This window comes from Phyllobates terribilis, unplaced genomic scaffold, assembly GCF_046119375.1.
Source record: "Phyllobates terribilis strain yellow unplaced genomic scaffold, ASM4611937v1 Scaffold_10__3_contigs__length_209671492, whole genome shotgun sequence".
NCBI lineage: Eukaryota > Metazoa > Chordata > Amphibia > Anura > Dendrobatidae > Phyllobates > Phyllobates terribilis.
In genome coordinates, this window is record NW_027362770.1 from 183,490,619 (window position 1) to 183,504,501 (window position 13,883).

At 52.3% G+C, this 13,883-nt stretch overlaps 1 protein-coding gene across 7 annotated transcripts in view; it reads left to right on the top strand.

Annotated features, from left to right (window-relative positions):
- The window catches only part of IQSEC3 (IQ motif and Sec7 domain ArfGEF 3), a 121,889-nt gene that overhangs the window by 63,346 nt on the left and 44,660 nt on the right, over positions 1-13,883 (top strand). The window contains exon 1 of one of the 7 annotated variants that reach the window (XM_073650305.1): positions 10,797-10,867. The exons of the other annotated variants lie outside the window; for them this stretch is intronic. The gene's annotated coding sequence lies outside the window, so the exon portion shown is untranslated. Of the gene's footprint in view, positions 1-10,796; positions 10,868-13,883 lie in introns of those variants that run through there. 7 annotated transcript variants of the gene reach the window in all.

Below are 13,883 nucleotides of genomic sequence, written 5' to 3' on the forward strand. Positions count from 1 at the left end.
CAGTAGGGGGGCGGGGCGCTCCAGGAGACTACCTGCAGAAAGCCAGCAGCAACCAAAGGGAAACGGGTGTGGTGCTGCAGGGAAAGGAGTCTCTGGAAGTGCTCCCCTCCCCCGGCCCAGCAGGTGTGAGTGCAGAGACACCAGACACAAGGGAGGAAGGAATGGAGGTGACTGTGGAAGGTGCAGAGAACAGCAGAGGTAATGGGGTGACAAGTAAAGGGAATGGAAATAGTGGTGCAGTGAATGATGGGAGTAATGGTGGAGCAGATGGTGAGAGTAATGGTGGAGCAGATGATGAGAGTAGTAGGAATGGTGGAATTAGTGGTACAGTGAATGATGATGCAGCAAATGGTGGGGGTAGTGGTGCAGTGAATGATGATGTAGCAAATGGTGGGGGTAGTGGTGGAATGAATGCTGGGAGTTGTGGGAATGATGGGAGTTGTGGTGTAGCAAATGTTGGGGGTAGTGGTGTAATGAATGATGGGAGTAATGGTCCTGCGAATGGTGTGAGTAGTAGTGGAGTGAACGATGGGAGTAATGGTCCTGCGAATGGTGTGAATAGTACTGGAGTGAATGGTGGGAGCAGCACTGGTGTTGGTGGGGGGGAAGTAGGCGCTGGTCCCGCTGCCCCCCCAGCATTGGCGGGGGCTTCAGCCCAAAGCTATTCAGGAGCTGTCAGTGCTGGGGGTAGTAGTGCGCCCTCGTCTGGTGGCCCTGGGGATGGTGACTTGCAACAGCAGCTCCTGGACGCCCTGAGGAGAGGGGAGAGCTCCATCACTGTACAGGGGAGGGAGGTTGATCTGTCTTTCTGGATAGAGAGACATGGTCTTTCAGCCTACCGAGATAGAGGGGCAGAGACTATCTGGTCTCTGCCGACAACGGGGCAGAGGAGTAACCGTAGGAACATGGTCCGTCTCCAGTGGGTAAGCAAGGATTCCTGTCCTGATAGGTCGAAGGTGGTTGAGCTCCTGCTGGGGATGGGCTTTGCGGCATATGACATCTTTGCCTTGATCCATCCCTACAGGACCTCCTACTTCGATGTCAGCTTCGTGAGACCGGAGGGCCTTGAGCTTTTCTGGTATCGCCATGAGCTGGCTCGGAGTCGCCCCGAATGGCATGGTCTCTTTCCCCTGGCAATAACCCGCCAAGATTCAGTCAGGAAAGTGACCGTTTTGACTAGTAACGAGTCGCTTTCCTGTATGGACATTACCACCTGGGTGAGTCGATACGGAGAGGTCACCAATATTCCCGAAAAGAATCTGGATGACCATGGTATCTGGTCAGGGGCCTGGACCTTCATGGTGAGATTGAAGGTTTCGGGAAACACTGTTACCCATATCCCCTCCTCAACCTTTTTGGGGAGGGATAAAATCTTGATTTTCTACCGGGGGCAGCCTAAGGTCTGTCACAGGTGCGGTAGTCCCACACACTTCAGTGCGCAGTGTACCACCCAGAAATGCGCACTGTGTGGGGACCTTGGTCATCTTGCTGCTGCCTGTCGCAGGATTAGGTGTAACTTGTGTGGTGACCTCGGTCACCCGTTCAGTCGCTGTCCGCGTTCCTTTGCCAATGCGGTCCTGAAAGCGGCGAGTGCGGGACAGGCGAAAGCTGGAACTAATCTTGCCGGTGAAGGGACCAGTAGGGGCGGGGGAGGCAGGGAACCGGTGAGGAGCAAGCTGCCGCCATCCACCATCAGGCGGCAGGAGAAGCGCCGTGGGGACAGGGGGCAGGGAGTAATGTCCCTAAACTCTGACCCAGGTACTTCACTTGCAGCTGAGGATCCTAAAGACAGTGAATTGAGCGAGGAAGTCAAGAGACTTGAAAGGGAAGAGCGAGAGGACGCCACGTCTTCCCAGGAACCCTCTTTTGGTGACAGTCTAGATGAGGGAGAGGGGGTGTGGTCACAGAAAAAGAAAAAGGGTAACAGAAAAACGGCCAGAGGTAGGAGGGGGACCAGGTCTCGAGCTGCCTCTTTGGAGTGCGACCCCTCTGACTCTCTGGCCGTGATCCAAGCGCCATTGGAGGGTTCAGCCGCCCCCCCTCTGGTGGATCTCTCCAACCGGTTCGGGGCTCTCCAGGACCTCCCTCTGGAGGGGGGAAGTGGGGACCCGGGGCCGGAGGTTGCGGACAAGGTGGTTGGGGCTCAGGAGATGGCTGGGTCTTCCTCTCGGGGGGCAAATACAAAGCCCTCTGGGGGTACGACTAACCCAGGACCACCAGACGAGGGCAAGAATGTATGTAAGGAGAGAATGGACGAGTCTGTTTGTCTTAAGCACACTAAAAACCCGTCATTATCGGAGGAAGAGGTTGGGACTGTCAGTGGTGGGAAGAAAAAGGCTATCTAATTCAATCAATCATGATGGCGGCACCCACCCCGTTGACGCTGGCAACTATTAATGTTTGCAGCATAAAGTCAGATGCGGCAAGGTACACGGCCTTTCATTTTCTCGGCCAACTTGACGCCGACATTTTGTTTTTGCAGGAGACCAGGTTGACCGATATATCAACCTTGCATAAAGCAAGGCAGGAGTGGAGGCATGGGCCCTCCTACTGGTCTCTTGCGGCCGAGCCGTATAGCGGGGTGGCGGTCCTTTTTAAGACCGCAGCGGTTGAATGCAGACGAGTGATCGAATTAGAAATGGGGAGATGCTTGATCCTAGATGTCTCCATGGGGGGACAAGAGCTTCGGCTCATTAACATCTATGGTTCCCAGTCCAAGTGGGACCGCAAATGTCTCTTCCTGAAGATCAAACCTTTTTTATTTTCGAGTCGGCAGGTGGTCTTCGGAGGGGATTTCAACAATGTCACGAGATCCTGTGATAGCGGAGGTTCCGGAGACCGGCTGGCTTATGACTGCGTCACGTTAAACAGGATAGTGAGTGAGGCTTGCCTGGTGGATGTCCACATCCAGCACAACCCGGGCGACACGGGATTCACCTTTTTTAGAGGTAGTCAGTGCAGGTCTAGGCTAGACAGGTTTTATTTGAAGGAGGAGGCCGTCTCTTCACCGTTGTCGGTTGTGGAGGTGGAGTTCTCCGATCACTGTTTGATTATGTTTTCTCTGAACGTTACAGAGACTCCTCGGATGGGAATAGGCTATTGGAAGCTGAATTCGTCACTCCTTGAGGAAGAAGCTGTGAGACGGTCTTTTGAGGAATTCTTTCAGAGCCAGGTACCATTGCTGGGCCTAAGTAACACTAAGTCAGAGTGGTGGGAGATGTTCAAACATCAGGTGGCGAGATTCTTCCGGCAGCTCTCGAACCTCAGAAGCCTGAACAGGGATCGCCTGTATCAGAGCCTGAGGAGGAAACTCGAGCATCTTGTCTCGACTGGAGGTAGCCGCGAGGAGATCTCCAGAGTGAAGTCCTTGCTGAAGAGGTGTCAGTACGATAGGCACGCATCTTTGGTTTTCGAGAGGGACTACGGGAAGTACTGCTCGCCCGACCCTTACAGAAACTGTAAGATGTCAGTGAATAGTAAGATAGTGACGGGGCTGGTGGACAGTACGGGGTCCCTGAGAAGGTCCAGATCAGGGATCTTGGAGGTCGTCAGTTCCTACTACTCGCACCTCTTGGGAAGGAGGGAGCTTGATCGTGACGGGATGTCGGCTTTCCTGGCTGAATCCGTTCCTGAGCCAGGGGCTGACCTCTCGCTGGGCGATTTGGCAGAAGCGATCAAAGAAGAGGAAGTGAGACTGGCGATCGATGGGCTTAGGCCCAAAAAGTCGCCAGGTCCGGATGGCTTAACATCCGAGTTCTTTAGGACCTTTAGGGACTCTTTGGTCCCCCTCTTGACTCAGGTGTTTAACGAGTGTCTCTCCTCGGGCACTCTGCCGAGATCATTAAGGAGGTCAGCTTTGATCATTTTGTCAAAGGGTAAGGATCCGTCACGCATTGAGAACTGGCGTCCCATAGCACTTCTCAATGTGGACAGAAAGATTTTGGCTAAGATACTTTTCAACAGGCTGGTGAAGTTTGCACCCCGGCTCCTTTCGGAGGTTCAGCACTGTTGCGTTCCTGGCCGTAGCACTTTTAGTGCTGTTCTAGGTGTCCGAGAGGCCGTGGAGCAAGGCAGGGCGGGCCTCTGGAAGGGGTTCTTGCTGACCCTGGATCAGGCAAAAGCCTTTGATCGTGTTAACCACGAGTACCTCTGGTCCACTCTTTTGAGGTATGGTCTGCCTGGAGGGTTTGTGGACTGGCTTAAGACCTTGTATGCAGGGGCTGAGACTTTCCCTCTGGTGAATGGGTGGATTGGACGACCTTTCGGGGTAGGATCCGGTGTCCGTCAGGGCTGTCCTCTTAGCTCTTTGCTTTACGCGTTTGCGATCGATCCCTTCCTCAGAAGGATCGATTGTGGACCGTTGGCGGGAGTGCGGATGGGCGGGGCGGCGCCGGAGGCTATCCTGAGGGTGGTGGCCTACGCGGACGATGTCACCGTCTTTGTTTCTTCGCAAGAGGAGGCAGTGGTGGTGATGTCAGAAGTGGAACGCTACTCGGAGGCATCCGGGTCCAAGGTCAACCAGGATAAGTGTGAGAGTCTCTGGCTGGGAGGCGGAGATCCCGGGTTTGATCTTCCGGACACCCTCCCCGAACCCCAAGAACATGCCAAAGTCCTGGGCATCGAATTCGGCCAGGGTGATTACCCCACGAATAACTGGGAAGGCAGAATCAAAGGTGTCACCCAAAGAGTGGACCAATGGAGGGGTTGGTCTTTGACCCTGAGGGAAAGGGTTGGCCTGTGCAAAGCTTTCCTGCTCCCCTTGCTAATCTACCTGGGCAGCGTCTGTGTCTTGCCAGAGCCTCTCTGGACACGAGTCTACAGTCTGTTCTTCCAGATGTTATGGGGGAACAGACTGAACCTAGTCAAGCGGGAGGTCACTTACCGCACGAGGAGACTAGGGGGTTTGAATATGGTGAACCCCGTGGTGTTCCTAGTGAACACCTTCTTGAAAGTGAACGTGGCAAACCTCTGGAAAGAGAGGGCTCCTCCGTGGGTATTTTCCTGCAAGGGATGGTTTCAGCCTTTCTTCCAGGAATGGGAGACAGGGGGAAGATTGAAGGATCTTCGCACACCACACGGGCATCTCCCGGCTTATGTTACCCCGGTTCTGAAAATGATCCGCCGGTGGGGTCTGGGAATGTGGGAGGTGAGGTCCCTCCCGAGGAAACTCCTCGATATGAGGGTCTTGCTTTCTCATTTTCAGAGTCCATTGGCCCTCAAAGACTGCCCAAGTCGGGATCTGGAGGTTGGGTTGAGTTTGTTAAATTCTAGCAGGATCCCCGAGAAGTACTGGGACTTGACTTGGCGCTGCTTCCATGGTAAGCTGTATGTGAGGGACAATTTGAAGTTCAGGAGCTCCGAGGACAGGAATTGCCCCCGTGAGGCTTGTGCTAACGTGCTGGAAAGCATGGAGCACTTCCTGCTTCATTGTCCCTTTAATACAGAGGTGTACAACAGGGTGGGGGCTTCCATTGGTTGGCCGCGGCTGGCTACTCTGTCCTACGCCGGGTGGGCCTATGGAGCGTTCGGAGACCTTGGGAGAAGGGACCGAGACACTTTATTCATAGTCAGCGCAGTGGTGAGGTATTTCACGTGGAACGCACGAGTTTTAGTCTCGACGCAGAGTAAAATCCTCCATGTAGATGAAGTCTGTAGGAACATCCTAGGTGACCTGGTGAAGGTACGTTCTCTGGAGTATGAAAGACTGGGTGCCCGGAGGGCGGCCCGTCTCTGGAGGGGCTTTTCCTTCAGGGTGCCTTAGTCCGGTAGTACTCCTATATCCTGGTGGTGGGCTGATGTTTTTCCACCCTAGATTTTTGTTTTGTATTTCTGTCTCCTGAATAGAAGGTTTGCCGGCATCGAACTTGAGCCTTGGATGGTGAGTGTGTAGGTTGTGTTCTGTATATATTGTATATAATGTATAATAGGGGTTTTTAGTTAGGTTGGGTGGGGGATTTGGGGGGGTTCTTCATCAGCGGTGATAAGAGGACTGATCTGGCCTGGTCCAGGCCCCGCCTGGGGAAAAACTTTGGGGCCTGATCCTAGCTCGGAGTAATCCTGAACTTTGTGGCCAGAGCTAGATCAGGGGTGGCGGGATAGTTAGTGTAGGTCTGTGTTTTATGTATATATATTAAAAATTACAAAAAAAAATATAAAATATATAAAAAAAAAAAAAATTGTTCATGTCACTATTGTATATATTGTTATTTTTGGTTTTCTGTGGTGTGAATGAGGTGCGGTAAGGGGGTGACTAAGGTCAGGCAGTGGGACCAGTAGGTTAGTGTTAGTTCCCGGTTGTATATACGTTATATTAGGTTTAGTGTTTTATTGTATATAATCTTGTATATAGGACGGTGTTTTATGTGTATATAGGACGGTGTGAGCGTTGTGTGGGATTGTATATAGTAGTATGAATGAAGCTGGGCCGGGGGTTTTATAGGTTTTATAATATTTATTTCCTGTATATATATATATATTCCTGCGGTGATTTATTTTGTTTCTATTTTCTGTGATTTGTCGTCTTGTTTTGTTCTTATGTTCGGTGTCCTGTAATGTATTATTGTTCTGTCATGTACTGTATATATACAGGAGGAGTGGTGCTGTGCAGTGTATATATACAAGACAGGAGGAGTGGTACTGTGCAGTGTATATATACAGGACAGGAGGAGTGGTGCTGTGCAGTGTATATATGCAGGACAGGAGGAGCGGTACTGTGCAGTGTATATATGCAGGAGGAGTGGTACTGTGCAGTGTATATATACAGGACAGGAGGAGTGGTACTGTGCAGTGTATATATACAGGAGACAGGAGGAGTGGTACTGTGCAGTGTATATATACAGGACAGGAGGAGTGGTACTGTGCAGTGTATATATACAGGACGGGAGGAGTGGTACTGTGCAGTGTATATATACAGGACAGGAGGAGTGGTAGTGTGCAGTGTATATATACAGGACAGGAAGAGCGGTACTGTGCAGTGTATATATACAGGACAGGAGGAGTGGTACTGTGCAGTGTATATATACAGGACAGGAGGAGTGGTACTGTGCAGTGTATATATACAGGAAAGGAGGAGCGGTACTGTGCAGTGTATATATACAGGACAGGAGGAGTGGTACTGTGCAGTGTTTATATACAGGACAGGAGGAGTGGTACCGTGCAGTGTATATATACAGGACAGGAGGAGTGGTACTGTGCAGTGTATATATACAGGACAGGAGGAGCGGTACTGTGCAGTGTATATATACAGGACAGGAGGAGTGGTACTGTGCAGTGTTTATATACAGGACAGGAGGAGTGGTACTGTGCAGTGTATATATATAGGACAGAAGGAGTGGTACTGTGCAGTATATATATACAGGACAGGAGGAGTGGTGCTGTGCAGTGTATATATACAGGACAGGAGGAGTGGTACTGTGCAGTGTATATATACAGGACAGGAGGAGTGGTGCTGTGCAGTGTATATATGCAGGACAGGAGGAGCGGTACTGTGCAGTGTATATATGCAGGAGGAGTGGTACTGTGCAGTGTATATATACAGGACAGGAGGAGTGGTACTGTGCAGTGTATATATACAGGACAGGAGGAGTGGTAGTGTGCAGTGTATATATACAGGACAGGAAGAGCGGTACTGTGCAGTGTATATATACAGGACAGGAAGAGCGGTACTGTGCAGTGTATATATACAGGACAGGAGGAGTGGTACTGTGCAGTGTATATATACAGGACAGGAGGAGTGGTACTGTGCAGTGTATATATACAGGAAAGGAGGAGCGGTACTGTGCAGTGTATATATACAGGACAGGAGGAGTGGTACTGTGCAGTGTTTATATACAGGACAGGAGGAGTGGTACCGTGCAGTGTATATATACAGGACAGGAGGAGTGGTACTGTGCAGTGTATATATACAGGACAGGAGGAGCGGTACTGTGCAGTGTATATATACAGGACAGGAGGAGTGGTACTGTGCAGTGTTTATATACAGGACAGGAGGAGTGGTACTGTGCAGTGTATATATATAGGACAGAAGGAGTGGTACTGTGCAGTATATATATACAGGACAGGAGGAGTGCTACTGTGCAGTGTATATATACAGGACAGGAGGAGTGGTACCGTGCAGTGTATATATACAGGACAGGAGAAGTGGTACTGTGCAGTGTATATATACAGGACAGGAGGAGTGGTACTGTGCAGTGTATATATACAGGACAGGAGGAGTGGTACTGTGCAGTATATATATACAGGACAGGAGGAGTGGTACTGTGCAGTGTATATATACAGGACAGGAGGAGTGGTACTGTGCAGTGTATATATACAGGACAGGAGGAGTGGTACTGTGCAGTATATATATACAGGACAGGAGGAGTGGTACTGTGCAGTATATATACAGGACAGGAGGAGTGGTACCGTGCAGTGTATATATACAGGACAGGAGAAGTGGTACTGTGCAGTGTATATATACAGGACAGGAGGAGTGGTACTGTGCAGTGTATATACAGGACAGGAGGAGTGGTACCGTGTAGTGTATATATACAGGACAGGAGACGTGGTACTGTGCAGTGTATATATACAGGACAGGAGGAGTGGTACTGTGCAGTGTATATATACAGAACAGGAGGAGTGGTACTGTGCAGTGTATATATACAGGAGGAGTGGTACTGTGCATTGTATATATACAGGACAGGAGGAGTGGGACTGCAGTGTATATACAGGACAGGAGGAGTGGTACTGTGCAGTGTATATATACAGGACAGGAGGAGTGGTACTGTGCAGTGTATATATACAGGACAGGAGAAGTGTTACTGTGCAGTGTATATGTACAGGACAGGAGAAGTGGTACTGTGCAGTGTATATATACAGGACAGGAGGAGTGGTACTGTGCAGTGTATATATACAGGACAGGAGGAGTGGGACTGTGCAGTGTATATATACAGGACAGGAGGAGTGGTACTGTGCAGTGTATATACAGGACAGGAGGAGTGGTGCTGTGCAGTGTATATATACAGGACAGGAGGAGTGGTACCGTGCAGTGTATATATACAGGACAGGAGGAGTGGTACCGTGCAGTGTATATATACAGGACAGGAGGAGTGGTACTGTGCAGTGTATATATACAGGAGAGGAGGAGTGGTGCTGTGCAGTGTATATATACAGGAGGAGTGGTACTGTGCAGCGTGTATATACAGGACAGGAGGAGTGGTACTGTGCAGTGTATATACACAGGACAGGAGGAGTGGTACTGTGCAGTGTATATATACAGGACAGGAGGAGTGGTACTGTGCAGTGTATATACACAGGACAGGAGGAGTGGTACTGTGCAGTGTATATATACAGGACAGGAGGAGTGGTGCTGAGAGTAGCACCTGCCTCCTGAGCTCAAGCACTTCCAGGAGGAGGGTCGTTGTCTGCCTCTCTTCTCCCCAGGGAGAGGCAGGCCTACTGGGAGGCCGGCATGGCTTCCCAGCCTCCTATCCCCCGGTCTATGCCGGCGGGGGAGAAGGAGCCTCAACAACCGGCCCAGGAGGGAGTGAGAAGATCGAGAAGGGTGAGGAAGAGCACATCCACCTGCTCCAACCCCGAGACTGTTCACCGCCCGCCCAGAGAGGGAGACCGGGGCACCCAAGGCCCCAGGAACAAGAGCCCAGCAAGATCCTGGGGGGAGATGAGCTCCAGAAAGTCCACGAGTTCCTTCTCCTCCCGAGTGGTCGCGACATTGCGAGAGTACGAGGACGCTGGCAAAGCACTAACCCAGCTGAAAGAGGAGCTGATGGAGGCCCGGATCCTGAACACCCGGGCGTCCAACAAGGAAAGACCCGCGACCTCCCAGAGGTTTAAAGCCCTCAGAGACGAGGTGGTCAGGTTAGTGCTTCTCCGGGAGGGGATTGAGAAAAGCGCAGGTCCCTTCCTGGAGAGGTTTAAGAACCAGCGGCGGTTCTCAGAAATGAAAGGGTTAAACACCTCAGGAGAACCGCCAGACGGCGTCCTTAGTGAAGAGGAGGGGGAGGATGAAGGGGTGACTGGAGTCTCAGTTGCTGGAGCCAGTGAGGGGCAGAGCCGGAGTTCCAGTGGTCTCCCTGCAGGGCAGAGGACTCCGACAGAAGAGGCGGGAGTGTCGGGGGAGGAGGAGGAAGGAGGACTGCTGAGGGAGATCCGACTGGTGGAGTCTCCAGTGGACCTGACACGGTTTTCTTTTGGTGAGGACAAACCAGTGGAGAAGACCAAGAGGAGGAAGAGGAAGACCGGAGGAGCTGCACAGGAGGTGGTGAGTTATAAGTATGTACCAATGTCTGATGTTGCACCTGCCACCTTCTGTTTAAACCCCACCAAACCTAAAGGCACGGGCTCTGCAGTGGGCTCGAGGCAGAGGCAAGGTGGGGAGAGGAGAAGGACGTCCGGCGATGCTGCCATCTGTGCGGGGAACAGTGCAGGGGGCGAGGCTGTGGAGGTACTCACAGCGCCGGACATAGGAAGTTCTGTGGAGTTTCCCACCCTGCCCTCTGCAGCTAAGCCGGTTATCACCGGGGCCGGGGGGGCAGGGAGCGATGTGAAAAACACCTCTGCGAGGAACACTGGGCACACTGCTGCGACAGGGGGGCAGTGTGCCCCAGCGCCCAAAAAGTACACTAAGACCCCAAAGTCTGTGGGTGCAGGGCGGGCAGAGGTGCAGAGAAAACAGTCTGGCCAGAACAAGGACCAAAATGCTGCAGTAGAGGGGCGGGGCGCAACCAAAGGGAAACGGGTGTGGTGCTGCAGGGAAAGGAGTCTCTGGGAGTGCTCCCCTCCCCCGGCCCAGCAGGTGTGAGTGCAGAGACACCAGACACAAGGGAGGAAGGAATGGAGGTGACTGTGGAAGGTGCAGAGAACAGCAGAGGTAATGGGGTGACAAGTAAAGGGAATGGAAATAGTGGTGCAGTGAATGATGGGAGTAATGGTGGAGCAGATGGTGAGAGTAATGGTGGAGCAAATGATGAGAGTAGTAGGAGTGGTGGAATTAGTGGTACAGTGAATGATGATGCAGCAAATGGTGGGGGTAGTGGTGCAGTGAATGATGATGTAGCAAATGGTGGGGGTAGTGGTGCAGTGAATGATGATGTAGCAAATGGTGGGGGTAGTGGTGGAATGAATGCTGGGAGTTGTGGGAATGGTGGGAGTTGTGGTGTAGCAAATGTTGGGGGTAGTGGTGTAATGAATGGTGGGAGTAATGGTCCTGCGAATGGTGTGAGTAGTAGTGGAGTGAACGATGGGAGTAATGGTCCTGCGAATGGTGTGAATAGTACTGGAGTGAATGGTGGGAGCAGCACTGGTGTTGGTGGGGGGGAAGTAGGCGCTGGTCCCTCTGCCCCCCCAGCATTGGCGGGGGCTTCAGCCCAAAGCTATTCAGGAGCTGTCAGTGCTGGGGGTAGTAGTGCGCCCTCGTCTGGTGGCCCTGGGGATGGTGACTTGCAACAGCAGCTCCTGGACGCCCTGAGGAGAGGGGAGAGCTCCATCACTGTAGAGGGGAGGGAGATTGATCTGTCTTTCTGGATAGAGAGACATGGTCTTTCAGCCTTCCGAGATAGAGGGGCAGAGACTGTCTGGTCTCTGCCGACAACGGGGCAGAGGAGTAACCGTAGGAACGTGGTCCGTCTCCAGTGGGTAAGCAAGGATGCCTGTCCTGATAGGTCGAAGGTGGTTGAGCTCCTGCTGGGGATGGGCTTTGTGAGATATGACATCTTTGCCTTGATCCATCCCTACGGGACCTCCTACTTCGATGTCATCTTCGTGAGACCGGAGGGCCTTGAGCTTTTCTGGTCTCGCCATGAGGTGGCTCGGAGTCGCCCCGAATGGCATGGTCTCTTTCCCCTGGCAATAACCAGCCAAGATTCAGTCTGGAAAGTGACCGTTTTGACTAGTAACGCTTTCCTGTATGGACATTACCACCTGGGTGAGTCGATACGTAGAGGTCACCAATATTCCCGAAAAGAATCTGGATGACCATGGTATCTGGTCAGGGGCCTGGACCTTCATGGTGAGATTGAAGGTTTCGGGAAACACTGTTACCCATATCCCCTCCTCAACCTTTTTGGGGAGGGATAGGATCTTGATTTTCTACCGGGGGCAACCTAAGGTCTGTCACAGGTGCGGTAGCCCCACACACTTCAGTGCGCAGTGTACCACCCAGAAATGCGCACTGTGTGGGGACCTTGGTCATCTTGCTGCTGCCTGTCGCAGGATTAGGAGTAACTTGTGTGGTGACCTCGGTCACCCTTTGAGTCGCTGTCCACGTTCCTTCGCCAATGCGGTCCTGAAAGCGGCGAGTGCGGGACAGGCGAAAGCTGGAACTAATCTTGCCGGTGAAGGGACCAGTAGGGGCGGGGGAGGCAGGGAACCGGTGAGGAGCAAGCTGCCGCCATCCACCATCAGGCGGCAGGAGAAGCGCCGTGGGGACAGGGGGCAGGGAGTAATGTCCCTAAACTCTGACCCAGGTACTTCACTTGCAGCTGAGGATCCTAAAGACAGTGAATTGAGCGAGGAAGTCAAGAGACTTGAAAGGGAAGAGCGAGAGGACGCCACGTCTTCCCAGGAACCCTCTTCTGGTGACAGTCTAGATGAGGGAGAGGAGGAGTGGTCACAGAAAAAGAAAAAGGGTAACAGAAAAACGGCCAGAGGTAGGAGGGGGACCAGGTCTCGAGCTGCCTCTTTTGAGTGCGGTCCCTCTGACTCTCTGGCTGTGATCCAAGCGCCATTGGAGGGTTCAGCCGCCCCCCCTCTGGTGGATCTCTCCAACCAGTTCGGGGCTCTCCGGGACCTCCCTCTGGAGGGGGGAAGTGGGGACCCGGGGCCGGAGGTTGCGGACAAGGTGGTTGGGGCTCAGGAGATGGCTGGGTCTTCCTCTCGGGGGGCAAATACAAAGCCCTCTGGGGGGACGACTAACCCAGAACCACCAGACGAGGGCAAGAATGTATGTAAGGAGAGAATGGACGAGTCTGTTTGTCTTAAGCGCACTAAAAACCCGTCATTATCGGAGGAAGAGGTTGGGACTGTCAGTGGTGGGAAGAAAAAGGCTATCTAATTCAATCAATCATGATGGCGGCACCCACCCCGTTGACGCTGGCAACTATTAATGTTTGCAGCATAAAGTCAGATGCGGCAAGGTACACGGCCTTTCATTTTCTCGGCCAACTTGACGCCGACATTTTGTTTTTGCAGGAGACCAGGTTGACCGATATATCAACCTTGCATAAAGCAAGGCGGGAGTGGAGGCATGGGCCCTCCTACTGGTCTCTTGCGGCCGAGCCGTATAGCGGGGTGGCGGTCCTTTTTAAGACCGCAGCGGTTGAATGCAGACGAGTGATCGAATTAGAAATGGGGAGATGCTTGATCCTAGATGTCTCCATGGGGGGACAAGAGCTTCGGCTCATTAACATCTATGGTTCCCAGTCCAAGTGGGACCGCAAATGTCTCTTCCTGAAGATCAAACCTTTTTTATTTTCGAGTCGGCAGGTGGTCTTCGGAGGGGATTTCAACAATGTCACGAGATCCTGTGATAGAGGAGGTTCCGGAGACCGGCTGGCTTATGACTGCGTCGCGTTAAACAGGATAGTGAGTGAGGCTCGCCTGGTGGATGTCCACATCCGGCACAACCTGGGCGACACGGGATTCACCTTTTTTAGAGGTAGTCAGTGCAGGTCTAGGCTAGACAGGTTTTATTTGAAGGAGGAGGCCGTCTCTTCACCGTTGTCGGTTGTGGAGGTGGAGTTCTCCGATCACTGTTTGATTATGTTTTCTCTGAACGTTACAGAGACTCCTCGGATGGGAAGAGGCTATTGGAAGCTGAATTCGTCACTCCTTGAGGAAGAAGCTGTGAGACGGTCTTTTGAGGAATTCTTTCAGAGCCAGGTACCATT